Here is a 25,797-nt window from a genome sequence, read left to right as displayed (position 1 = left end):
AGTATATTGTATGTTGTATGTGATCTCCTCTTCAATGGTTGAATCCTTGTCTTGAATGCAACACCTAGCCTTGAATGGAGACTTAGAATGCTCAATTGCTTGAAGGAATACTTGAATGCTTGAATGTTTGAATGTTTGAATATTGCTTCCGCGTCTTTGCACATATATTTCCTCCTCCCTTTTTGAGAGAGGAAATGTAGTTTATATAATTGTCAATTAGGGTTGATAGACTGATTTTCCCAACCTTAGGCCGACCAGGAAACAATATTTCCCGAATTGCAAACTTAAAGACCCGATGCCCAAAAGAGACCGGGCCCAAAATAGGGCCAGGGACCAAGGTGTTGGGCGCCATGGTCCTGGGGGACCAGGGCACTGGGCACCATGGTCCTAAAGGACTAGGGCACTGGGCGCCATGGTCCCACCTCCTGGGACAGTAGGGTGCAAGGAGGGATCATGCCAAGGTGCAGAAAAATGCAGTTTTTGGTGTCACAAGAAGGTTTCAGGGTCTCCATTCAAGTTCAATGTTGCATCGCCATCGTGAAGACCCAAATGCAGTTGAAATTGCAAGTGTCACAATTTTAGGATGCTACAAATCTGAAAACATTTTACCTCACCTTGGAACTTGCATTCCTTCCTTGGAACTTGTGCTAGGTTATTGCAATTCAATTCATGCTGTAGATCTTCCTCCTGATTTTCCATTGTCGTAGATCCTTAACAAACTTCTTGCATGACATACCAATCATTTATTCATCTCCAGCTCATCAACATCCTTCATTAAATAATGCTTTCATCCATCCAATGCGATCTATTATAACTCAGTTGTTACTTGGTTAATACTGAACTTCGCTCGGTAGACATTCTGCCTTTGTTAACCGATATCGATAACCTTAGGGTTTACTAACTAGGTTCCTTGCTCAGTGACATAATACAGTATTAAACTTATAATCAACAACATGCGTAGGATATCAAAACAATCAAAACAACATGATCTCATCATTGTCTAACTTGGTAATAGTTGCCCATTGAATAACTTATATCTCCCCTTTATTATCACATTCTTTCTATGTCACTTACCGACCTCCTAATACTCATCAAAACATACTTCTCAAGATATGGCAACATCATACTAAATCAGAAAATCAATTTCTTGACACCAATGACAAAATAATATTATTAAGAGAGTAATCATCCTTCTTTAGTTATATCAACAATCTCCAACAACCTTCTCAATATCCTTATTGAAATGCCAACAATCTCCTTTCTATTGTCATGCCAACAATCTCCCCCATTGGCATTGATGGAAAAACCAACAATTAAATGGTAATACCAAATTGATTTGTTCCAACTGATTCGGATTCAGATTGTTGTATAGTCTTCTCCTGTTATCCTTGAGCTGATCAAACCTTCTTCTGAAGTCTTCTCCCCCTGTCATTAGTTTTCAGATGTCTCCTATTATCCTTGAGCTGATCGAACCTTGTCCTGAAGTCTTCTCCCCCTGTCATTAGTTTTCAATTGTCTTCTCCATTTAGTCTTCTCCCCTTTGAAAACAATGCCAAAAAGAAAAAGAGTTAATTGTCTGACCGAGACTAAGATTTGCCTTGCTGTGTTACACATGTATCATCTTAGTCTTGGTCAAAGCAACTTGTCTCCAATCACTATTTCCTGCACACCTTTAGAAAACCTCCTAAAGTGTGTAAATTAGCATCAATCCACAAATAATATTCGATAGAGTCATCGAATTGATGCTTTCACCGAACTCTATCAGTGAGTAGAAGATAGGGGTAGGACCCCTAACTTGCTTCTGAGATACTCAAAAGTGTCCATTGGTAGTGGCTTTGTGAAGATGCCTACAATTTTCTCCTTTGTGCTAACATATTCCAGCACAACTTTCTTTTCTTGAACTTCTTCTCTGAGATAATGATACTTGATAGAAATATGTTTGTCTTAGAGTGCATTACTGGATTCTTTGAAATGTTAATGGCACTCGTATTATCACAGAATATAGTTATTGGCTCGGTAACCTTTTCATTTATACCTTCCAATAGTTGTTTTATCTATGCTATATTAGTGCAATTCAATGCTACAGTGACATATTCAGCTTCACTTGTTGATTGTGAAATGCAACCTTGTTTCTTGCTAAGCCAACTTGCTAGTCTATCTCCCAAGAAGAAAGCTCCACCACTTGTGCTTTTCCTATCATCAATGTTTCCTGCCCAATCAGCATCAGTATAAAATTTTAAATCAAAATCATTCCTTTTTTCATATACAAAGCCATAGTCTTCAGTGCCTCTCAGGTATCTAAAAATTCTCTTGATTGCTATCATATGGGTTTCTTTGGGATCTGCAGAAAATCTTGCAACTATTCCTACTGCATGTGCTATATCTGGCCTGTTGTGAACAACATATTACAATTTTCCAATCATAGATCGGTAAAGTGTCTCATCAACAGATGTAGATTCATCATTCTTTGATAGTTTATAGTTAGTAGTCATAGGAGTACTTACAGGTTTAGAATCCTCCATTCCAAATTTCTTCAAGATTTCCTTTATGTACTTGAATTGAGTAATGAAAATCTCATCTTTCATTTGTAGTATTTGTAAACCTATAAAATACTTTATCTCACCGATTAATGACATCTCAAATTCTTTGCACATTTCATTTCCAAAGTTCTTGCATAGAGAATCATTTCCACAAAAAATAATATCATCAACAAATATGGCTAAGATCAGTATTCCATTGTCCTCATCATTCTTCATGTACATATTGTTGTCTTCACTTGTCCTTATAAATCCAATCTTGATCAAGTAAGAGTGCAGTCACTCATACTATGCTCTAGGTGCTTGTTTCAGACCATATAAAGCTTTGTTTAATTTACATACCTGATCTTTACTATTGTCTTCAACAAATCCTTCAGGCTATTCAATATAAACTTCTTCTTCTAGTATACCATTCAGAAATGCAGATTTAACATCCATTTGATATACCTTGAAATTTTTGAAAGCAGCATATGCCAACAATGTTCTTACTCCCTCAAGTCTAGCCACAGGTGCAAAAATCTCACCATAATCTATTCCTTCTTCTTGAGCATAACCTTTGCAAACTAGTCTTACTTTGTTCCGAATGACCTCACCTTTTTCATTTAGCTTGTTTCTGAAAATCCACTTTGTACCGATTACATTTTTGTCCTTCAGTCTTGGGACCAATGTCCAAGTTTCATTCTTCTTGATTTGATCAATCTCTTCTATCATAGTATTTACCCAATCTTCATTGTTAAATGCCTCTTTTACTATTCTTGGTTCAAATTTAGAAATCATATGTGTTCAGTCTCAGTTTGTTCCTTGTCGTCACTAGATCACCCTTATCTCCTATAATTTGACTTGATGCATGATTCCTTCTGATATATTTGGCTAATATAGGCTCGGTAGGCTCGGTATGATCTTCTTCATCACTTGATAACTGGATATTTTTCTTCATTTTCTTCAGTAACTCTCTCGGTAGGACTTCTTGGTTGAACATAAACAAATTCTTCATAATCTTCTGGTTCCTTGGAATTTCTTTCATCATTTCTTTCTACACATTCATCAATTTTCACATTTGCACTTTCTACTATTTTGTTAGATGATTTGATCAGACATTTAAATGCTTTACTTCTAGAAGAATAACCAGGAAATGTTCCTTCCTCGCTTTTATGATCAAACTTTCCATTCCTGTCATCTTTGTGAACATAACATCTACTTCCAAAGATTTTAAAATAACTTACATTGGGTTTCTTTTCATACCAGATTTCATATGGTGTCTTCATAGTTCCTTTCTTCAGTTGTACTCGATTCAGGGTGTAAACAGCAGTGCTGATTGCTTCTCGCCAAAATGTTTGAGGTACCCTCTTTTCTATCATCAGGGTTCTGGCACAATCTACAATTGATCTGTTTCTTCTCTCAGCTATCCCATTTTTCTGAGGTGTTCTTAGTGCAGACACTTGCCTTTTTATACCATGATCATTGCAGAATAAGATAAATTCATCAGAAGTGAATTCTCCTCCTCTATCAGATCTAAGACATTTTAGCTATCTTCCTGTTTCATCTTCAACTCTTACCTTGTACCATTTAAACATTTGAAAAGCTTCTGATTTTTATTTTAAAAACATAACTGACATCATCCTTGAGTAATCATCCACAAATAATATGAAGTATTTATCACCATAATAACTTTGAACTTTCATGGGACCACAAAGATCAGTGTGTACTAGATCTAAAATTCCTTTAGAAGTGTAGGACTTACTTGTAAAACTTGATCTTGTCATCTTACCCATCTAGCATCCTCGACACATAGCATTCTCAGGTTTTTCTAGGCTCAGTAGACCTCTTACTCAGTGCTTCTTACTTATTTTGATCAGATTATCAAAATTCACATGACAAAACCTTTTATGCCATAACCAAGTATCTTCTATTTTTGCATATAGACATTTGTTCTGAGTTGAGTCAAGATGAAATGTATTACCTTTTGTTTGTGTCCCGGTAGTAGCTAGCTTTCCATGTTTGTCATGAACTTTGACACATCCCTTCTAGAATTCTATTCGGTATCCTGTATTGTTTAGCTATGCTACACTCAACAAATTGTATTTCAAACCTTCAACCCAGTATACATCATCACATTTAGCATTGTCAAGAAGTGTTATAGATCCTTTACCTTTCACTGAACATGGTGCATCATTACCAAATCTTACATATCCTCCATCATAGTCTTCTAATTTAACAAACTTGTGTTTATCACCTGTCATGTGATGTGAGCATCCACTATCTATGATCCAAGAATCATTATTATTTATGTGAGATATTAGGGATTTTTCTTCATACCTTTCTTCATCTGATCCATCTTTAATAGCCACATAAACAACTTCCTCTGTATCAGTTTCATCAGATTTATCATCATTGGATTCCTCATCAACTACTAGGCATGTCTTTCTGTCTCTCCTTCTGAAGTCTCGGTGTCCTCTGTAGTGATTATCTTTATGTCTGGCTTCTTGGTATTCTCTCTTCTCACTAGATTCTTTGTCAGGGCAGTTAGAAGCCATATGTCCTATTTTATCACAATTGAAACATTTTAAAGGTAGCTTTCCTTTATACTTACCTTTGCCTCTTGGTAACCTTCTAGCCAATAGTGCTTCAAACTCTTCTTGCTTTCTGATTTCCTCATACAGTTCGTGCACTTCTTCCATGTTCTTATGAAATCTTTCACTTGCTCCACTGTGATTCCCTTCAGAATACTTACTCATTCTATCACTGTAATCATTAGATTCACCAAGATGAAAAGAACTCAATGCAAATTCTACTTTATTTACTAAAGACCCACTGTTATCAAAATTACTTAGTTCAAATGCATGTAGCTTACCGATAGTGGCATCCAAAGAAACTGTCATGTTAGGTACAGACCTCAATGCATTGATTGCAGAGACTTGAATGGCATAAGTAGGTAGAAGGGTTCTCAACAACTTACTTGTTACATCCTTTTCTTCAATAGTTCCTCCTGCTCCTTTAATTTGATTGACAATTTCCTTTAACCTTGTACTATATTGGGTTATGTTCTCACCTTCATTCATTCTCATGGATTCAAGTTGTCCTCTTAGACTATCTACTTTTTCTCTTTGGACATGTTCATCACCGCCATACACAGATATGAGCTTGGTCCACATTGCTTTTGCATCATTACAGCCTTCTAGATCATTAACTCTGAGTCGGTCAATGCTGATGTTATTTCAATCATAGCTTGAATATGTTCTTGCTTTGCCTTTATCTATTCCAAGGTCATCGGGTTGGTGCTAGGTGCTATGTAATCATTCTCCAATTCCTGATAAGTGCAGCTTCATCCTTTTCTACCATGTGGAGAAACTTGACTTGTTTAGCTTTGGTGCATCCCTTTTATACAACTTCGGATCTTTGCCTCAAGTACCTTTAAACTTTTCTTCTAGAGTCCATAGATCTGATACCAATTGTAAAACTCTGATGCTAATAGTAAACAAGATGAGAGGGGAGGTGAATCATACAAACTTAATCTTCAATATATTCAACAAATTCAACCTCGGTAGCTTATATTTCAGAATACATAACCAAAATTGTAAAACATGCTAACTCATAAACACATAATCATTATAACACATATAACACCAGATTTAACATGGAAACCCAAATAGGGAAAAACCACTGTGGGATTTCGAACCCACTAAGAAATATACCCTTCTAGAGTATGCTTGGTTAAAAGCAAATCCTGTTAAAGATTACAAACAAATTGCTAGATGTGACCCGGTTAAGGGATTTCCCTCAGACTTGTTAGAGTCTTGCACTTTGTTAGAAGTGACCTTGTCAAAGGATTTCAAACACTCATTTAGAATGTTACCTTGCTAGAGGATTTACAAATAAGACTGTTAGGTCCACTCGATTAAGAGATTTCCTATCACTTACAAAATAAACAACAGTAATAAAATATATTTGCAACTTCACATTTGAAATGCTAAAGCAAATTCTTATTTGCTCAAAACAATCTTCTCATAAGACTTATCTAATCCCTTGATGGGCTTGCTGGGCTTCTCAATCTGTTCTTCAATCAGATCTTCAAGCTTCTGAGCTTGGTAAACATTCCTGTAGCAACCCTGTACATACATTTTCTCGCATGTAGTGTTTATCAACAATTCCTTATTTATAAACAATTTCTGACCACTTAATCTCCTTGATCACATTTCCCATGATCAATCTTAGCCATCAGATCATCAAACTTGACTAGGTTCATTGTATCCTTCGATCTAAAAATGTTTTACCTCTCCTTGGAACTTGTGCTAGGTTATTGTGGTTCAATCTGTGTTGTAGATCTTCCTCCTGATTTTCCATTACCGTAGATCCTTAACAAACTTCTTGCATGACATACCAATCATTTATTCATCTCCAACTCATCAACATCCTTCATTAAATAATGCTTTTATCCATCCAATGTGATCTATTAGAACTTGGTTGTTACTCGGTTAATACTGAACTTCACTCGATAGACATTTTGCCTTTGTTAACCGATATCGATACCTTTAGGGTTTACCGACTAGGTTCCTTGCTCGGTGACATAAGACAATATTAAACTTATAATCAACAACATGTGTAGGATATCAAAACAATCAAAACAACATGATCTCATCATTGTCTAACTCAGTAATAGTTGCCCATTGAATAACTTATATATCCCCTTTTTTATCACATTCTTTCTGTGTCACTTACCGACCTCCTAATACTCATCAAAACATACTTCTCAAGATATGGCAACATCATACTGAATTAGAAAATCAATTTCTTGACATCAATGACAAAATAATATTATTAAGACAGTAATCATCCTTCTTTAGTTATATCAACAATCTCCAACAACCTTCTCAATATCCTTATTGAAATGCCAACAATCTCCTCGCACATTCTCATAGTTAGGGCTTGTATTTCATTCTTCAAAGATGTATTCTCTTGAGTGAGTTTTTGACATTGATATTTCAAAGCATCTTCTTCATCACTACTCTAATTTTGCAGTTGATCATAGAGTTCCTTCCTCTTAGCTTGAGTAGCTAATAGCTTTCCCTATAATGAAATGATGTACTCTCTTGCTTGCCTCGGTTCATTATTCAGTGTGTTGTTTTTCTCCTTTTCATCATCAAGATTCTCAAGAGAAAGTTTAATTTCTTGCTACAAACCACTTTCCATTGATTCCAAGTTCTGGATCTTCCTCAAGTTGTTAAACTTCTTTCAAGGAACTAGGCACTAATACCGATTGTTGGAATCCAAGAACACTGAGAGGGGGGGTGAATCAGTGTTCTATCGGTAAATGAATTTTTGAACTTATTACTAATCAACTAGATGACAAAATATAAAATTAAATTGCATAAACAAATCAACACACAAGGCAATACCATAACACCAATAATTTTACATAGAAAACTGATGTAGGAGCATCCCGGTTTGTGGCAATCTTGCATCAACCAAAAATATTTCCTTTATGTTTTGCTTTTTGTTTTGCAGTTTCAGCATTTCATTCTTCATTTTTTGGAATTGGCTCACTGAATCTTGAGTAGTTGGATTTTTTCTTTAAGACTTGATCATCTACCTTATCCCCAAACTGCTAAGCATTTGGATCATTTCCCAGCAAGTTATCGCTAGCGATTTTCATGACAGTTTTCTAGTACCGATTGTCTGGACCTATTTGCATTTGTGATCTATCAGATCCCTTCCATAGCTTGTAGAGCCTTGAGTGTTGATTCTGATGTTCGTTGGCATGTGGCCGACCTTTCCTTTGATCCGCACTTCATCCTTTGGATTTATCAGAAGAATTTCTTTGGCAGAGGCCAACCTTGTTTTTTTTTTTACAAGTTAGGTTTTGTTCTTCATTTGATCCTTTTTTTAGGTTGACCGGATCCCCTTGGATTGTATAAATCATTGTAATTGAGCATTAGAATGCAAGTCATTTAAGAGATAGAACATAGAAGATGGATCCTAAGATTTGAGGTCCTGGTTGCGACTTGTTCTATAATTAAGCATGTTTTTTAGCAGGCCAGTGAGTCGGTTTCTGTAACCCGATTGTTACCGATTGATTATAATTAGTTTTCATGATATAATACATCCTATTCTGCATTGCCTCCATCATATCCTTGTGTTTCCATTGTGTTTACTCTTGTTGACCAGACCAAAATTGATCTCTTTGAGGTCACTCCTAACCGATGACTGCACCAAGTGGTATTAGATAAAGCTTTTGTTTTGGAGATTGCATTGTCTTGAGGAATTTTGTTGTAGGGTGGTGGACTATGGATCTGACCTATAGCTATAGAGGACTGGCGTGAAGATGGAACAAAGAGGAAATAAAAATGATGGAGTGCGTGGGAATGAAGACCCTATTGTGATGGAAATATTGCTAGGAATTGCAGCCCGGTTGGAAGCTGTTGAGACAACCCAAAGAAGAGGCCAACATATTGAATATGTGAGTGAAGATGAAGGAGAAGCCTCAACAGAATAAGTAAACCCACCGGTGATTGATCCAAATGATGAGAGGTTTTTGAGGGTTTTGAGTAGGGAAAATATTAAACCACATATACCCCACTAGAATATGATGGAAAGTTGGATTCAGATGAATTGATGGATTGGATCTCGGAGATGGAGAAATATTTTGATTTTGAAAACACCGCAGAAGAAAGAAAGGTGAAATATGCCTGTACCCAATTGAAAGGTCATGCATATCTTTGGTGGGAGCATTTGCAGGTTGATAGACAAAGAAGAGGTAAAGAGAAGATCAAGATATGGGATCGGATGGTTGCTAAGATGAAATCAAAATTTATGACAGCAAATTATCAAGTGAATCTGTTCTGGAAGTTGCAAAATTTTAGGCAAAAATGAATCTAGTGTGAAGGAGTACATCGAAGCATTTTACAAGTTGAATATCAGATCCAGACATGTTAATGATGAAATTGAACAAGTTGCAAGATATTTTAATGTATTATGGATGTCTTTACAAGATTAAATTAGTTTGGTCAAATTATAGAGTGTTGAAGAAGGTTACCAGTATGCCCTGAAAGAAGAAGAGAAGTTAAACAAAAGACATGAGCACAGGTAGAGAGGTAGAGGTGGAAGGTTTTCCAGAGGAAGATTTCAAGGAGGAAGAAGATATATCAGAGGTAGAGAAGCCTATATGGATCAGAACAAGGACAAGGAAGTAAGAAAATAAGGTAATTCATACCGAAAGGATGATAGAAATTTCTATTAGAGGAGAGAACCAAATGTCTACCGAAATGAGAATTTTGGAAAAGATGACAGAAGACAAGACAAGAGTGTGTTTAAAGGAACTTGCTATAAATGTGGAGGAGAAGGACATCATGCCTTTCAGTGTAAGAAGACAGAGAATACCAGAAGAACAATAGTGGTGGAAGAAAACCCCACTGGATCAACTAATAAATTGGAAGATGGAGAACTGTAGATGATGAGAAGAGCCTTATGTCATACCTAAGGAGATGAAGAGCCCTTGTAGAGGAAGAATTTGTTCAAGACCAAATGTAAGGTATCCAATAAGTACTATAAAGTTGTTATTGATAGTGGTAGTTCATATATTCTTGTTTTAGAAGAGATGGTGAATAAGCTGAATTTGGAAAGATTGAAACATCCTAAGCCTTATCAAATAGAATGGATTCAAGATGATCATAAGTTGTTAGTAAGTGATGAATGTTTGGTGAAATTGAAAATTGGGAATTATCATGATGAAGTCTTGTGTGATATTATGCCTATGGATATTTGTCATTTTTTGTTGGGTAGACCTTGGCAGTTTGATAGATAGGCAATACATGATGGGAGGAAGAATACATACACTATTGTGGCCAATGGGATGAAGCAAACCTTGTTTCCCTTGGAGGAACCTTTGGAGAGTGAAGTCTGTAGGAATACTAGAATTTTTTTGGTGGATGGAAGGAAATTATTGGATGGAATGAGACATGAGAATGTATGTTTTTCCTTAGTTCCTAAGAAGACTGAGAACCCGGAGCATGAAGAAGAACAACTGGAAGAGATAAAAGAGTTGATGATTGAGTATGAAGACATCATTTCAGCTAATGTGTCTGATGGATTACCACTTGTGAGAAGTATCATTCATTGCATGGACTTGATTCTTAGAGCTAGTTGCCTAACAAAGCTACACACCAGATGACATCGATAGAGAATGAAGAGTTGAATAGACAAGTGTAGGAGATGTTCAAGAAAGGTTTGATCAAAGAATGTTTGAGTCCTTGTGCAGTACTAGCAATATTAGCACCTAAGAAGAATGGACAATGGAGGATGTGTACCAATTCCAAAGCAATAAACAAGATCATGGTGGAATACTGGTTTCCTTTGCTTAGGATGGATGACATAATGGATTGTTTGAGTGGAGCCAAATAATTTACAAAGATAGACTTGAAAAGTGGATATCATTAGATCAAAATCAGAGAAGGGGATGAGTGGATGACAACATTCAAGACAAATCAAGGACTGTATGAATGGTTGGTGATGCCTTTTGGGTTAACTAATTCACCGAGTAATTTCATGAGACTCATGAATGAGGTATTGAAGAAAATATTGGGTAAGTTTGTTATTGTATATTTTTATGACATTCTGATTTTCGGTAAGACAAAAGAGGAGCATTTGTTCCATTTGAGCCAAGTTTTGTAGAGGTTGAGAGAAGAAAAGTTGTTGATAAGTCTTAAGAAGTGTACTTTCATGAAGGAAGAGTTAGTCTATTTGGGATTTGTGATATCTGAGGATGGTTTGAAGATGGACCTTGAGAAAGTAAAAGTAATTGTTGAATGGCCTACACCGGAAAGCATTGGAGAGGTAAGATCATTTCATGTATTGGCTAGTTTCTACCAAAATTTCATCATAAATTTGAGTTTAGTTTGTAACCCTATGACTGAGACAATGAGGGGAGATAGGAAGGAGTTCACGTGGACCACTGGAGCAAACAAAATTTTTGAACTGTTGAAGCAGAAAGTGATTGAGCAACTTGTGTTAACTTTACCAGATTTTAATAAAGTATTTCAAGTGGATTGTGATGCAAGTGTAATTCTAATTGGAGCCATACTGAGTCAAGAAGGGAGAGAAGTATCTTATTTTAGTGAGAAATTGAATTATTCCCGGAGGAGATACTCAGTGTATGATCAAGAATTTTTTGCCATAGTTCAAGCCTTGAAGAAGTGGAGACATTACCTATTGCCTAAGGATTTTGTGTTGTATATGGATCATCAAGCTTTGTAGTATTTGAATAGTCAGAGTAAGCTGAATCAGATACATATGAGATGGGTAGAATTTTTGTAGAGTTACACCTTTGTGTTTAAGCATGGAAGTGGGAAATTTAACAAAATTTTGATGCATTGAGTAGGAGGAATTTTCTGACAGAGATGAGAGTGACAGTATTAGGATTTGAGGAGTTGAAGACCTTGTATGATGATGAATTGGATTTTGCAGAACCTTGGAGAGCATGCAGAGAACCGGTTATGGTAGATAGAAGCAAGTGGTTGGATTACTTCATTCAGGATGGGATGTTGTTCATAGGAGTTTAGTTGTGCATACCTAAGAGTTCTATGCGGGAGAATCTGATAAAGGAGAAACATAGTGGAGGATTAGTTAGACACTTTGGTGTTGATAAAACAATAGCAGTGGTGAGTGAGCATTAATTTTGGCCCCCGATTCATAAGGATGTTAGGAAATATGTGCAAAGTTATAGAGTAGCAGAGAGACCTTGGGAGGATATAAGCATGTATTTCATACTAGGATTGCCTAAAATATAGAGAGGAAATGATTCTAAATTTGTGGTAGTGGATATATTCTCAAAGATGGCTCATTTCATACCTTGTAAGAAAACATCAAATGTAGTACATATAGCAGACCTATTTCTCAAGGAAGTAGTGAGTTAGCATGGATTGCCTAAGAGCATAGTTTCAGATAGAGATACTAAGTTTGTTGGTTATTTTTGGAGAACACTTTGGAAGAAGATGAAGACATTTCAGTTCTAATTTTCACCCACAGACTTATGGATAGACAAAAGTAGTTAACCAGAGCTTGGAAAATTTGTTAAGATGCTTAGTTAGAGAAAAAACCGAAAGTTGGGATTTGATTCTTGCACAAGTAGAGTTTGCCTACAATAATTCAATAAACAGGAGTATCAGAAGGGCACCTTTTGAGATTTTTACCAAAACACACCCTAGAGATATATCAGAATTAAGAGATATTAGCATTGAAGACTAGAGAAGTGCAGAAGCAGAAGAATTTGCAAATCACATAAAGGACTTACATATTCAAGTTAAGAAGCATATGGAGGACATGAACAACAAGTATAAGGAGAAAGAAAATGAGAAGAGGAGACATACAAAATTTGAAGTTGGTGATGAAGTGATGGTGTATCTGAGGAAAGAAATATTCCAAGTTGGAACTTATAACAAGTTGCAAATGAGGAAATTTGGACCTTGCAAGATTTTGAGAAAGTTCAATTTCAAAAATGCATAAGTGGAGTTCAATTTCAGATCTACATCAGTATCATATATTGAAATTCAGTGATGACATTATTGCAGACTTGGAGAAACAGTTGCCCCGGAAGGAATCAAATCATATTGAAGACATTTTGGATAGTAGGATTGAGCGTAGTACCCTGAGAAGTTAGTATAAGGAGTATCTTGTAAAGTGGAGGACAGACCAGTTGAAGATTCATCTTGGATTTCTTAGGAAGAGGTAGACCACCTTGGTTTTCCTCTGACCCTATAAAAGTGAGAGACTCACTTTTTTAACAACACCGAATATTTGATGCAGGAGCATCCCTAGTTTGTGGCAATCTTGCATCAACCAAAAATATTTCCTTTTTTTTTTAGCATTTTATTCTGCATTTTCTGGGATTGTCTCATCAAATCTTGAGGAGTTGTATTTTTTCTTGAAGACTTGATCATCTACCTTATTCCCAAACTGTGGAGCATTTGGATCATTTTCCAACAAGTTATCGCTACTGGTTTCCGTGATAATTTTCTGGTACTAGTTGCCTGGACCTATTTACATTTGTGATCTATAAAATCCCTTCCATAGCTTATGGATCCTTGAGCATTGATTCCAATGTTCCTTGGCATGTGGCCGACCTTCCCTTTGATCCGCACTTCATCATTCGGATTTTCCAAATGAATTTCTTTGGCGAAGGCCGACCTTGTTGTTTTTTTTACACGTTAGGTCTTGTTCTTCATTTGATCTTTTTTTTGGGCTGACCAGATCCCCTTGGATTGTATACATCATTGTAATTGAGCATTAGAATGCAGATCAATCAAGAGATAGAACATAGAAGATAGATCCTAAGATTTGAGCTCCCGGTTGTGACCTATTCTATAATTAAGCATGTTTTAGCAGGCCAGTGAGTCAGTTTCTGTAACCCGGTTGTTACTGGTTGATTTTAATCAGTTTTTATGATATAATACATCCTATTCTACATTGCCTCCATCATGTCCTTTTGTTTTCACTATTTTTACTCTTGTTGACTAGACCGGGATTGATCTCTTTGAGGTCCCTCTTAATCGGTGACTACACCAAAAACCCTGTAAAGGGAAAAAACCATGGTGGGGCTGATACCCACAATATCTATATACTTAATCAGGGTATAAAAATATTACATAAGGGGGTATGCACATGCATACACACTCACCGCCTAGAGCTCACTGCTCAAATGGAAGTCTCACTAACTTACAAAACATTACATAATGATTTCAAACAGAAATAAACTTAAATAGTGCATCCGACCATGTTGGATAAATTCTGGTTTAAGCTCTGAGAAACCCCATTGAACCGGTGTTACTGACACTCTATTCTTCTACCGGTTAGGACTATGCAGTGTAATTGCACACAAATGCTAATACTCACACACCAATTTGCTCACTATCAATCTATGCCTTATTCACATCACCGTAATAAATGAAATCCATCGCTAAATGATCTCCCTTATATACCCTTGTATCTTGTTCATCATGTCGGCCTCATAAAGAAAATTTGTGTAATTGCACACAAATGCTAATACTCACACACCGATTTGCTCACTATCAATCTATGCCTTATTCTCATCACCATAATAAATTAAATCCATCACTAAATGATATCCCTTATATACCCTTGTAACTTTTTTATCATGTCGGCCTCATAAAGAAAATATACCCATCGGCTTCCTCCTAGATCATGAAGTATGTTATGCATTATCCTGATGATCATATTTGATGTCGGCCTACACGCTAGCTTCAATTCCACAAATAATTTGATCGGGTCCCATAATATCTTAACCAGGTCATAAATATAAGTTATCACTACCAAGACTAACCGATTAACAAGAATAAACAATAGGGTGTATATCGGTTGGCCCAATCTAAGAAAAATAATAAAGCAATATTTATGAATGAAGAAATACTAGCACCTAAAGATGAGATGGCATCAATGACAAACCAAAATGAAATTTACCTCAGAAGGTAACTACTGGATGAGTGTCAATTGCCAATAGTTTTGGATGAAGATTACTAATGAAAACAAGGACCAATTGGGAATTAGGAACTTTACATGGGAGATGACTAGCAAAAGCCTTCCATCTCTAGATATAATCAAGAATATTTTCTCCCTTTTTGTTTAGCTTGACAAAGATCTAGCATAGAGATATCATTTTCAACATTATAATGATAATGCGCAACAAATTTCTCTGACAAGTTTGCAAACATAGTGATCAAACCAAATGGTAGCTTGGAAAACCATTCTAAGAAAGATCCACTAAGACTCTTAGAAAATAACCACAATGAGTAATTGTTGCTGTTGGAAACCAAGAACACTGAGAGGGGGGGGGGGGGTGTGAATTGGTGTTCTACCTGAATGATCAATTTTAACCTTATTAAAACATTCATACACCAATCGGTATACCGATACATATAGAATTGAAAGAAGTGAAGTAACCAAAAAGACAATCACATAAATGAATACCATAACATGCAAAATTATACGTGGAAAACCTCAAAGAGGAAAAACCACAGTGGGATTTGTGATTGACAATATCAATCCACTGGCCATATGAAGAGATATTACAAAATATAGGGGTCTGCACTTGCAGGAAGGATTACAGCCTAGAGCACACTGCTCAATCACAAAAGGAACCTCACTAACTATATACAAATCCAAACTACAATCTGAAGAAATAATTGAACTACAATGATAGCATCTTCTATGCCTGAATATAGTTCTGAATAAGCTCTGTCTATTCCAGTCCGAAACCCTAAACCCTTTACCAGAATACCCCTTACATAAATATCCACACATACATCATCTCTCTCATATATTTTGCATCTCCTTCATTATTTCCTTCCTAATACATACTACAAAATGATCTAATCAACTGACCTATATACCCTTTACAAATCATCATGCCTTATGTTGGCTCACAAGGATAATTACAATATGAATATACATGTCATCTAGATAACATAAATACATGAATATCAAAAACTGTTGGCCTCCAATATCGATAACCTAATTCTAAACCATGTTGGCTTGTATTGCTAGTAATCAAAGAAATCTATCCAACCTGTCGGTGCCGAATCCGGTGAAGTGTCTATGAAGTGCTTGTTGGTACACAACTGAACCAAAATATGAAGTCGGAACATGTTGCCATGTTGCCATCAATGAAAATATATTGAAACCAGCCAATTGAGTGTCAATTGCCAACAATCTCCCCCTTTGGCATTGATGGTAACACTCATATGAAAAATAATCATGGTTTCCATATGTCGGTTTCATCCTAAACCTGTTCCCCCTAAGCTGAATATTCATCTATGATCATAATAAAAAATACTCCATATCTCCATATCTCCTAAATATTTTTCACCTATACTCCCCCTAATGTATACAAATCCCTTTTTTTATTTTTCACATCAATATCTCTCCCCCTTTTATATCAATGCCATCAATTATACCAAAAAGTACCAAAAAATTGGGATGAGTAATGAAAGATTGTATAATGAATGTGTTGGCATTTGCATGAAGATTGCATTGTTGAACTATTATGTCATCATTGATGTCAATTATAATCGCTAATGATTTTGTTGTGATGTATTTTTGCAATCAGTAGGTGAGCTAGTGAAGCAAACTGGTATTACTTAAGAAGCAATGAGATCAACCGGTAAACCTACTTGTTGATGTGTCAAACCCTAATTGATGGAGCTTGGTGAATTGGTTGTATTGGTTTATGATCAAATGATGAATGGTAATGATTATGCCATGCATGCATATTGTATGTGAAGAGTTTCAAATGGTTTTTGGTGCATAGAGATAACGGTTTTATCTTGGGACTGAGCGAGTACATTGCATGAAGAGGAAACTGTGTGATGAGTTACAAGATTCAATGAAGTGGTGATCAAGGAGCGGTTGAGGTTGTCTTGAACAATGTGCAATGATTTCTATGTAATCTAATGGTCATACTTGAACTAATTTGTTTGTAATCTCTATGAGACCTTAGGTTTGTGATGTGTTACTGACCTGTTGTTTTCCTTATAAGGTTGATGAGTTGTTTTGTTGTAGTGTTGGCAATTTTGGTTAAGTGTTAGTGTGATTGATTACCAAACCAGAAGGTGTATCTATAGTATGTGTAAAGGAAGATAGGAGCATGAAAAGGATCTGATCAAGAAGAGTAGTGCTATTTACCAGATCAACAAACCCCTGTTGTTCTCTAACAATTACAATAGTCAAATCCCTTAACCGGGTAAGCTTTAACAAACTTGGTGCTATCTAAATCCTCTAACCAAGTGATCCATTAGTTTGGATTTTAAATCCTCTACCAAGGTTACTCTTAACAGGGTGTTGCTTTTAACAGAGCATTATAGTCAATCCCTTAACCGAGTGGTCCCTAATAGGATCTGTTCTTAACATGACTTTTTGTAAGCTTTAACAGGCTTGGCTCCTAACATGGCAAACTTCAAAACAATTCAGAGTACTTGTGGGTATTCATCCCTACCGTGTTTTTTCCTATTTGGGTTTCCACGTCAAAAATCATTGTGTCAAGTGGTAAATGGTTTTTGTGGTTATGTTTGATAAGGTTAATTTACTTAACTGTTAAATCCAATTAGGAATGATAAGATGACCGATAGTAATCTGAAATGTGCTTTTACTATTGTCAGTAAAGTATTTGGATGTTTTGGTTAAATGGTTTGGGAGTTTCAAAGCTGTTATACTGATATTCTGATATGCCAGTCAAACCGATAAACTATCAGTGCTATGGAAGTTTGAAGTTCAGTGTTTGAACCAGTTAGTTCTGAGATTGACATGTGAGATTGTTTTTGAGTTTGGTAAAAGTTTAGTTAGTTTTCTATCTACTGATTCACCCCCCTTCCTCTCAGTATATGTCTGGATCCTTATTAATTCATCATACCATCAATTGGTATTAGAGCATTTCAGGTCCTAAAGTGTGTAAGCCTAACAACTTGAGGTAAATATCTAGAAGATCATGATGAAGAAAGAAGGTTTGAAGTTTAATAGGGAAAACTACAAAATATGGAGTGATAGGATGAAAATATATATCAAGAGTCTAGGAAGTCAATACTAGGAACATGTTGTTACATAATATGTTACACCTAGTGGGACTATGTCTGATGATCAAAATAAAGAGCAACAAGAAAATAATCAAGCATTGGAGGCCATTATCAGTTCCTTGTCTGATTCAGAGTATGTTGATGTCCATGGTCTGGAAACTGCTTATGATGTGTGGAAGAAAATTGAGGAAATCTATAGTGGTGATGAGCATGTGAAGATTGCCAAAGAAGAGAGTCTAAGAGGTAAATTTGATGACATGCGGATGGCTGAAGGTGAGAATATTCAATAGTATGGTCAAAGCATCAAGGAGATAGTTGGTGAGATCAAGAGTGTTGGTGGTAAAGTGGAGGATGCCATAGTGGTTAGCAAGGTGTTGAGAACCCTTCTATCAATCTACACTATCTGAGTTGCAGCCATTCAAGAGCTAAAGTCTATTGATAAAATAAAGGTAACTCTTGACTCCATCATTGGTAGACTTACTGCATTTGAATTAAATGGTTATGATGGTAGTGCTCATAAATCCGAATCTACATTTAGAACTTCAGTTTCTAATATACCTATGAGGATAAGCAGAGATGTTAGTCACAATTATGAGTCTAGAAATAGCAGAGAAGTTGATGATGAAGACAGTCTGATCGAGCTTGAAGCATTGTTGGCCAAGCGGTTACCCAGAGGTACTAGTAAGTACAGAGGTAAATCACCTTTGAAATGTTTTGCATGTAACTGATGAATACTAAGAGGGGGGGGTGAATTAGTATACCAAAAATTACTGAACTCAAACCCTTAAACAATTTAGCAGTTAACCGGCACAACAAATTTACTAACAAACCAGTTAAGATAAATGCAAACCAAACACCAAATAAGGCATTCACCCACAAGAGCACAATCACCATAACACAAGAGGTTTTGACATGGAAACCCAAATGGGAAAAACCACGGTGAGCTGAAACTCACAAGTAACTATCTGCAGAATAGTAACTAGACCGGTTAAGGTCATACACTGTTCTTCACCAAAACAGATCCTGTTAGGAATCTAGATCTCTATTAGGAGATAAGTCATGTTAAAGACTACCTTGTGAGAGGATTTCAGATCTATAGTTGTGAACCACCTTGTTAGAGGATTTACAAAGGCTTTGCCAGGCCTACCCGGTTAAGGGTTTCAGACTTGTCGAAGATCTAAGTAATCAACAAGTCAGTGATCTAGATACAAGCACAGTATGCTTGGTTAGATCATTGATAGCTCATTGTTAATACACATTTAGCATTACTTCAGTCTTCAGTATCTCTACACTTTGTTTCTCCACACAAACCTAATCTTCTCTTTTGTGATCGCACATACAAAAACCTCATGCACTTCTAAAACCCTTTCAACTCCTAAAACCCTAGACATGATGTCCTTATAAAGGAATCTGATTTCATGTTGGTCCAATAGGAATACATTGCAAGTTCCTAGGTTTAGTGCATATAGACACATTTGGTAACATGACACAAAATCACCACCAAAGTGTCGGTGGATGATAACTCATCATAGAAATACCAGTTGGTAACTCTCAAAGAGTAATGCTGGTTTATTACCGATTACCAGTTCATACATTTTACTAATTACTAGTTTGTCAAAATGAAGACTGGGAAAATGTTAACAACCTCTTTGTTCCTTCATACCACTTTGGGATCCTCAAACTGCTTGAGGTCTTCATACCGCTTTGTGACCGGTAAACATCTTCTGCAAAGCATCGATAGTCTAAAGACTATAATTCATGATACCGGTTGGAACAATTATCAGTTGAGCATAACTCATACATAGGGAAGTGATCATAAAACAAGTGTGTGTCCATCAATGACAATCACAATATCATCAAAATGCCAACAATCTCCCCCTTTGGCATTGATGGCAACACTTAGGAAAATTTTGACATCTAAGTGTTTTATAACAAAAATATGCCATAATCAAAATTACTCCCCCTAAGCATATACACTATCCCTTTTTGCAGAAAACACAATGTATACTACTCCCTTAAAGAAATAACATGAAATTATACATAACATTCACCAAAATTTTAGATACTACTCCCCCTTTGCCAACAATGACAAAGTACTACAGAATAACCCCTGTTTCTCATTATCATTAAAGTAAATAAGTGTTTATGACAATAATGAGTAAAACCTATCAAAAACTGATTTAAAATCCTGCATAAAAGTCTTCATGGATAATGACCATGACTCTAGTAATAAGGTAGCCACCTCACTTTCCGTCTGCATCTGTGATACCTGTTCTTCCATGGCATCAATTATGCTCATCTCTTGAAAAGTTGTTAATGCTTCCAGATTAAGAAAGCACTTCTAAAGAATTTGTAGTTTCGGTAATAAAACCAGTTGAAGCTCCTACAAATCTCTTGCCCGGTTGCTAATCTCCACTTCTATTCTGGCAGATTGAAGCTGATACTGGTGCATAGTTTTCCCATATGTAGTAAAAGAATCATAGGGCATCTTAAAGGTGCTTATGTATGCCTGCAAATCAGATTGTAGTTTATCCTTTTGTACAAGCACATCATCACAAAATAGATGGGGTTGGCTGATTTTTCTTAACAATAGCTTTCTGTCATCCATAGCATCTCTTATGTTCTTCTGTTGTTTCAGAAATTCAAACTGGAGCTCGTTCAGTTTCTTCACTAAGGCAGTGTTTAGTGCCTTTTGATGCTTCTTCAGTGCATTAGCTTCAACAACTTCTTCTAGGCATTTTACCTGGTCCTCTACAACTATACAGAGAAGCTTTAGTTGGGCCAGAGAGGAATTGGTACTGGGGAGGTTAGTACCGGGAATCAAACTGGTAAGAGTGTCAACCACAGTTTGAATAACATCTTGCTCCTTTTTCCTCCTTAGTTCTTCTAGTCACTCTTGTGCAAGCTTAATGCTTTGGAATAGCTCTGATTCATTTGTAGATTGGAGGTCAATAGGACTGGTGATGTTAGTTGGTTTGGCTTGACCACCGGTTGCCTTTGGGGTCTCCACTTGTGTGCTCTTTGCTGCTTCCTTCTTCTCTTCATCTCTTTGCTTTTCCTCTTCTGCCTTCATTTGCTACTCTTCTTCTTTCTTTTTCTTCTCTTCTTCCTTCTTCCTTTCTTCTTCCTTCCGCTTCTCCTTGTTTTGTTTCCTCTTCTCCTCTTCTTTCCACTTCTCCTCTTCTTTTCGCTTCTCCTCTTCTTTCTTTTTCTCTTCTTCTTTCTTTTTCTCTTCCTCTTTCTTTTTCTCTTCCTCTTTCTTCTTTTCCTCTTCCTTCCTTTTCTCTTCTTCTTTCCTTTTCTCTTCCTCTTTCTTCTTCTCCTCCTCTTTCTTCTTTTCTTCTTCTTTCCTCTTTTCCTCTTCTTTTCTCTTCTCTTCCTCTTTCTTTTTATCAGCTTTCTCCTTCTCCTATTTCTCCTTGGTTGTGTCTGAAGTGATATCATCACCATCCAATGCATCCACATCAATAGTGTCCACCTATTTTGTAGCTTGTTCTTCCTCATCATCAAATGCCTCAACTAGGTTTCGGGTTCCTATTCAGCCTTTCTATTGGCTTCAGCTACTTGGTGCATTCTCAGAGCGGCTTTGGCATGGGAGTGTGTATCTTTCACCACTTCAAAGACTTTCCCTTCCAATAACAAGAGTCTTGTTCTTCTCATGAAGAAGATGCCTTTGTACTAGTTCATGATTTCAAACAGTTCAGAGTTAGAAGCATCAGGGAAGTATTCTGCAAAAATATTCTCTCTGATCTCCTGTTCTTTCTCGATGGCAATGCGCCATTTATTATCTAAAGAATTGTATAAAGAATCAGGTGTCTCATATCTAATATCTGATGGTGGCCAGTCATAAACACATAAATAATTGATGATTTCCCACTCTACTTCTTCTCTCCCACTATCACTAAAATCATCAAAGTATTCTTTCAAATCACTAAGCAATTTTCTTTTAATGTTCTTAATAGTCCTCTGACAATGTGTCATTGACTTATAAGAAGACTTATCAATATTTACCAGTGTTGATGAGGCAAGTGTATTACTGGTAGTTTTTGCTTTATTGCTTGTCTTCCTAGTCTTTTTAGGCTATAATTTCAGTTCTGTATCCTCAGATTCTGGTGAGTTGCTCTTGGTCTTCCGCTTCCTTTCAAAAACTTTAGCGGTAGCGACTTCCGGTTTCTTTTTGGCTGGTGACTACTTGGTCACTTTAGGGCTAGCTGAGGTAACCAGTGTCGATACCGCTGGTGCTGCCTTGCCCTTTTTCTCTTTAGGGTTCTCAACCGGAGGTGTTATCCTCTCTAAGTAGGTACCAGTGCGCTTTGCCTTAGCTTCAAGCAGCGAGGCAAGTAGGGTAGAGGCATACCCATCTAACATGTCATACATGACCTCATATCCCATAGGTTCTACTTCTTCCTATCTAGGCTCTACTTCTTCCATTATGCACTCATCTACTTTAATGGTAAAGCAGATGTCCTCTTCATATTTCTTAACAATGTCTCTAGATATCCTCATCCTTTGGCTCATCTTCCATCTGAATTCATCAAAATATTTATTCAAGACCTCAGGATATCTGGTTCCCACTGCTTGGAGACTTTCCTTGATTTGTTTGGTGGCCGGTTGGTCAGCAGACCATTGAATATCACTGACTCTCAGGAAATAGCCTTGGAAGTAGAAAAATAGGCCGACCAAAAGTTATCTAAATTTTAACCTTAGGGCACTATCTTGTTTGATGGACTTCAAGTTTTGTAGAAGTTGCTTCTGCATACAGGTGCATAGATCAAATGAAGCATCTTCCTTGATCATCCTATAAGCGGTATTCACTGCAGCAGCAAAGATAGAGTTTATCCTGCTAGCATAAAATGTTCGGTATCTAATCACCATGCAAGCATACTTGACCAAGTCATCTCTAATGGTGTTGATGGTCATTCCTCATTGGTCACTTAGAGAACTAGTGAGCTTAGTCATTTCATTCTTGATGATCTTCCTTAGGGCTAGTACCTCACCTTTGTTGCAAAAACCAGTGATGGCATGAATTGCTTCAGGAGTAATGTCATGCATCCTTTCGAGATACATCTTGTCATCATGCACTCTGCTCAAAATGATGCGGATGTGCTCTTCAGTTAATTCTTCAAGGAAATAAACCACATTGTGAAGTTTCTTCCTCTCCAAGATGCTATATTCTGGTTTGATCTTCTTGTCATCTCCATAGAATAGACCTAGCTTGGAATGAATTGCTAAGGATCCTAGGTCTTCCAGTTTATAGTTAATGTACCCTGAAATATCATCTTCCACTATGACTCCAGCAGGTATCTGGGATAGGGCATTGTATTTCATCTTTCATTGGATAAAATCCACTGAATCGATAGGTGTAATAGAACTGGAGTGCGATGCAGAAGCCATGATTAACTGATAAACAAGAATTTCGACAAATACCTTCAGAATTTTGAGATTTAGGGTTTGTAAATTTAGCTTCTCTTCACACCACTTCGGTTGTTGGATTATCACTTTGTGTTCTTCACTTGATTTATTGACACTATCTCCGGATTCAGCTACAAAGATTTGAAATCTCTCTGAATCGCAAGTCGAATCGCCTTTTGTCGCTCTGCTCTTGAAACATTCTTCGCTCGAAAACTGATAAGTGAAAATGACTTGAAAATCCCTTTTAAACGAATTCTTCACCTACCATAATAAATGCTCCACCTCTAGGGCAAAAACCCTAATTTGCCTTTTACCACTGCCGATTGTTAGGTAACACATACCAGTTAAGGTCTTTTACCAGTGTAAACCGGGGATTCGAAACATTTCACCGATTTGTTCCCCCTAAGATTTTCTGAAGCTTAGTTTGCCAGTTCAGAGACTTCCACACTAGGTGCAAAAACCAATTCATCATGTGACACTTCTTTATGTTTCTTTTTCCATGTTTATTTCATTCTTGCTTGAACGGTTTCAACATCAATCTTCCCTTCTGGAGTGGCCGATATGTCATCTGATAGGTTCTTTCTCATTCTGCAGGTTCTGGCAGGGTGTCTCAGTTTGTTGCGATGATAGCATACCATTCCAGGTGTTCTCCATGGTCCATTGTTCATTCTACCATTCTTCCTCCTGCATGTTGCAGCAATGTGACCGCTACCATGGCAAATCAAATAGGTTTCTCTCCAACCGGTTGCCGCTTGATAGCCACCACCACCTGACTAATGGTCATAGGCATTATACCGGTTTGGATTCCGGTTCACAGAGGATTCAAAAAAAACTCCTTGAGTCCTTTGAGGATATCTCCCGGTGTTGTGCATAATAGACCTGCATTCAAATGTTCTATGCCCAAACTTGTTGCATGCATAGCAATTACCATTGAATCTATTGGATCTAGGCTTATTATTTAGAAAATAAGGAAAATTATTGTAAGCCTTATTTCTACACACATTAGCAATATTTCCTTCCTTGAGACAATTAAAGCAAATAGGTTTAAACTTTTGCTTACCTTTATCCTTTGGTGTCAGTTGCTCCTTTGATGCTCCATCTTTTGTTCCAAAGGTCTCACCTTCCTCATAACTAGAAAAACCAAGTTTGGTGGTATTCTTTACCGGTTTTGCTGATTCAAGCTTTTGTTCTAGCTTAACAGTACTCTTATTGAATTTGGCAAGTATTTGCTTTGACTTAGTGAGTTCCTTAATAGTAGCATTGGATTCCTTCAAGGTTGCATTCTCAGAAATAGCCATGTTTAGTTCACCTTGCATTTCTTCTTTTTCCACTTTACTCTATTGGAGATGAGTAGTAAGGGCACTAATTTCTTGCTTCAGCTTGGAGATCTCATAATCTTTGTCTTTTACCAGGGCTTCTGCTTTCTGCCAATTCTCAAGCTCTTGGCACATTCTGATAGTCAGTCCTTCTAGTTCCCTTCTTAGGTTAGCATTAGATTCATTCAGTTTTTCAACTTCTTCAACTAGGGCTTCCATGTCTGCTTCATCAGAAGAACTATTTTAGGTAAGCTCCATCAGTTTCTCAGCATGCTCTCTTCTCTTTACTAGAGAGGCTTTATATTTGACTTTAAGTTCATCAAAGGCTTTCTTTGTCTGAGTGAGACGATGAGTAAGCTCCCTCACAGTGTATTCCCCCATATCTCCTTCCAAGTGGTTAAACTTATAGAAAGGTTGGCTCTGATAACAATTGATGAATACTAAGAGGGGGGGGGTGAATTAGTATACCAAAAATTACTGAACTCAAACCCTTAAACAATTTAGCTGTTAACCGGTACAACAAATTTACTAACAAACCCATTAAGATAAATGCAAACCAAACAGCAAATAAGGAATTCACCCACAAGAGCACAATCACCATAACACAAGAGGTTTTGAGATGGAAACCCAAATGGGAAAAGCCACGGTGAGCTGAAACTCACAAGTAACTATCTGCAGAATAGTAACCAGACCGGTTAAGGTCATACAATGTTCTTCACCAGAACAGATCTTGTTAGGAATCTAGATCTTTGTTAGGAGATAAGTCCTATTAAAGACTACCTTGTGAGAGGATTTTAGATCCACAGTTGTGAACCACCTTGTTAGAGGATTTACAAAGGTTTGATAGGCCTACCTAGTTAAGGGTTTTAGACTTGTCGAAGATGTGAGTAATCAACAAGTGAGTGATCTTATTACTAGCACAGTATGCTTGGTTAGATCCTTGATAGCTCATTGTTAATGCAC

The sequence above is a fragment of the Cryptomeria japonica genome, chromosome 2 (assembly GCF_030272615.1).
Source record: "Cryptomeria japonica chromosome 2, Sugi_1.0, whole genome shotgun sequence".
NCBI lineage: Eukaryota > Viridiplantae > Streptophyta > Pinopsida > Cupressales > Cupressaceae > Cryptomeria > Cryptomeria japonica.
This window is presented reverse-complemented; position numbering follows the sequence as displayed.